Source organism: Dipodomys ordii, unplaced genomic scaffold (genome assembly GCF_000151885.1).
Source record: "Dipodomys ordii isolate 6190 unplaced genomic scaffold, Dord_2.0 Scaffold24, whole genome shotgun sequence".
Classification (NCBI taxonomy): Eukaryota; Metazoa; Chordata; class Mammalia; order Rodentia; family Heteromyidae; genus Dipodomys; species Dipodomys ordii.
The window spans coordinates 15,118,682-15,122,837 of NW_012267240.1; positions in this window are offsets into that span (position 1 = coordinate 15,118,682).

Below are 4,156 nucleotides of genomic sequence, written 5' to 3' on the forward strand. Positions count from 1 at the left end.
GTTAAGAACTATTAAACTCCACTTATCCACTGATCACTCGCATGGCCAAACATCTAAGTACCAAAGCCTATTTGTGGGTGGTGTATCTTACATCTTTGCTTATACAAACAGCTCTGTAAAGATGGGCATTGTAACTTAGTCATGAGCTAATTTATTTGCATTTTTCAATAATAAAAGTGGATGAATCTGCCTCTCAAAAGCATTCAGGATAATAAAGATAGAAATGGCTCCCTTGTCCTCTAATACATTTGCTTCTCTTCAGCTTATATTAGAATAACATAATGTCATTTTCTTGATGAGAGGATGGACAACTTCACTTACACTCTCATAGCTCAGAGTTCCTCTTTATTACCCATTTTTATTGCTTCTATAGGAACAGACAACATTTGGTCCAGATCACACCATCTGATGGGATTCAAAACTATAATGTAGCTCTGACTGTTGCTTTTACTGGGAATAATAAACTATATTTTCTTCCTAACCCTGATAACCATGTGTCTTCCTGCCTGTGAGTCACTGACTTTCTAATGTGCTAGTTTGTAAGCAGGATGCAAGCTTACATCTCTCCCCAGTTGCTGACCTGGTGATTTAACATAAACATTCTTGCGCATATCTCTTGGAATATCTGTTCAAGGGATACATCTAGAAGCAGAGTTACTAGGCTATAACTTCACTAGATAACGCCAAGTTATTTCTTAAAGCTGTTAAGCCAATTTACACTCCCCTCAACAATGTTAAAGGGGTTCTGGTACTATATCACAAATAGACATTTTTTCAGCTTATTAAATTGTTCTCAACCCCTCTGGATGTGCAAGAATATTTTTGTGGATTTAATAGTTTGATCTAAAGCAACTGAACACTTTTCTCACCCCGATTGTTGCTGCTTCTTCCAAAAAAGGCCAGTTCATAATATTATTGCATATTTCTATTGAGCTGGTTATCTTTGTCTAGTAAATTTCTAGACATTCTCTATGTTATAGAGCCTGATCATCTATTAGTTATATGTGATGCAAATAACTTCCCTCAGTTTCTCACTTCCATTTTATCATGTATTTTGGTCATCAGACTTTTTGTAATAATGCAAAAATGCAATATATATAATGCAATGAAACAATGTTTGCATTATTACTTTAGCCCTGAGATTTCATTTAAGAATTTCTGTAGACCACCATTTATAAAAGTCATTCATATATTGTCATTTGAAGAGGAAAGTTTTGATTTTATACTTAAATCACTGAGAATTTATTTTTACATATGCTCTGGGGAGGAATTCACTTTACTTTTTCCCATGTGCATAGACAATATCTGAGCACAATTTATTGGATTGTTCATCCTTTCTCCTGCTGACTTACACTGATGATTCTCTTATATGTCAGATTTTGACCTACAGGTACGTCTATTTCTGAGCTGTTGTGTTCTACTAGTCTTTTTAATATCGTCTACATTTATGCTGATTACAAAATCATTACTATAGTTGCACAATTACCATTGCATTACAATAAGCTTTGTTAAAGGGCATGGCAGGTACGAATTCCTAGTTTTACTATTGTGTTGCTTTTCCAAATACACTTTAGAATCAGCTTGTCCGATTTCTCAAGAAAAAGCAACTACCTTAATTGGAAAAGCATCTAATCCTATATTGCTTTGAAGATGTTTATACTGCTGAGTACTTCAAACCATGAACATATTCTATTTCTCTTATTTAGATTTCACCAAAGCAAAATATTGCACATTGTTTGTTAGATTTATATCCAGCTACTTATTTTTATGTTATTGTTTTTATTGTACATGGCATCTGCTTTTTGAATTGGGCTTTCGAATTGATTGTTGCTGGAAGATAGAAATATATTAGACTTTGATATTGCTGAGCTATCTTATTAATTCTGAGAATGTGTCAATTATTGTAGATTTTTATTTTTAAGTGTGAGTCATTAAAATTGGAAAATATGCAACTGATCTATATGTCAGTCTTTATGGTTTTATTTTAGTTCATTATTTTACATACTCTGGTGTTGGGGCTTGATCTGAGGGCCTTGAGCTGCTGCTTAGCTTTTTCTGCTCAAGGTTGATAGTCTGCCACTTGAACCACACATTCACTTCCCTTACAATTTTAACTTATTCTTCCTGCCTTAAATTGCTAACCAATACCTTTGACTAAATGTTGTATATAGTTAGCAGTAAAAAAAAAAATTTAGTTTTTAATTGTATAGAAAGTGCTTTGAAGTGTATGTAAATGTATTAACTGAACTACAGTAGATTCAAGAGAGAGAAATCAAATAGTGCAATTCCTTAGAAAAGCAAAGTCAAATTTCAGAAAAATAAAACATCATGAAGCAGGTCCTCAAAGAGGGTGGTGTGGAGTCTAGGGGAAAGAGGTGGTCAAATGAAGAGAAGGGAGGGAGCATGCAGTCAAGAATCCAATGCCTTTCCTTCAAAATTAATAAGAATGAGAGAAAGGCTGGGAGGAAGGATGGGTGAAAATGTTGAAAGGGTGACATTGATCAAGATATATTGCATTCAGAACCCTCTTTGTTAAATAGCAATTGCTTTGTACAATTACATAAGGATAATAAAAAATGCTAATTGGGAAAAAAAGAAAATGCATTGAAAATTTCTCTATAAAGTGTAATGTTATCAAATTCCCTATAAGAATCTGAGACTATTTCCCATTCTGTCCATTAAAATTCATAAGAATTTTTAACCAGATAAAGTGAGATCATCACATAATATATTAATAAAACTAATGACTTTTCGTAATGAAACCAGTTCAGAACTTTACAATAAACTGAAATTTTATACATTAGAGAATTTGGATTGTTGGGATTTAATCAGGAGTTTTGCATCTTTTTTTTGTGCAAGTGGGGATTAGAACTCAAGGCTTTGAGCTTGCTAGACAAAACACTCTACTACTTAATTCATACACTAGACATTTTCCTTTTTAGTTTGATTTTGCCCATGATGGCCCCACCACTATCTTTGCCCCCTCAAATTCTGGGATTCCAAGCATATAATATTATACTTGGCTTTGCATTTCTTTTTATGAGTAAATCACATATATGCAGTGCATTTGAAATTTAGACATTGTGGATTCACGCTTCATTTAATTCCTTTATCACATCTTTTTGATCCCTTTTGAGTCATTAAATGTTTTAGTACTTTGGAAAAACTCAACAAAGAGGTCAAGATTGCTGCTCCTACACAGCCAAACTTTTGATGTAGTAAAAACATAGGAAAGAAAACAAATATAGTAAATAAACTATATAATATATTAGAAGAAGATATATGCTATGGAACTAACAGTGTGAGGGAAAGAAACCTGAGGGATGCACACTCTCATTTCAAATAAAGAGATCAGGATAGATGTCACTGAGAAGGTAACTGTGGAAGAAATCTTGAAGGAAGTAATGAAGCTAGTCCTGTGTTAAAGTTAATGTGAGAAGAACTTCACAGAAAAAGAAAAGCAAAAAATTAGGAAAGCAACTCCATTTGTAATAGCCCCACAAAAAAAATACCTAGGAATTAACTTAACCAAAGCCTCTATGATGAAAACTTTAACAACTTGAAAAAGGAAATCAAAACAGAACTTAGAAAGTGGCAAAAACTCCCATTCTCCTGGATTGGAAAGATCAACATCGTGAAAATAGCAATACTTCCCAAGGCTATCTACAAATTCAATGCAATACCTATCAATATTCCAATCTCATTCTTCAAGGAAATAGAAGAGGCAATCCAAAAATTCATATAGAACAATAAAAGACCCCGAATTAAAAAAAAAACGATCCTCAACAGAAAGAACAGTGCTGGAGGAATATTAATACCAAATTTCAAAGTGTTCTACAGAGCCATAATAATCAAAACAGCTTGGTACTGGCACAAGAACAGACCTCAGGACCAATGGAATAGAATTGAAAACCCAGAAATGAACCTACAGACCTATAACCATCTAATCTTCGATAAGGGAGCTAAAATAATAGAATGGAAGAAAGACAGACTCTTCATAAATGGTGCTGGCAAAATTGGTTAATCACGTGTAGAAAACTAAAGCTAGATCCGTATATATCACCCTGCACCAGAATCAACTCCAAATGGATCAAAGACCTCGGAGTCAAAGCAGACACTCTGAAAATATTACAGGATGGAATAGGAGAAGCCCTAG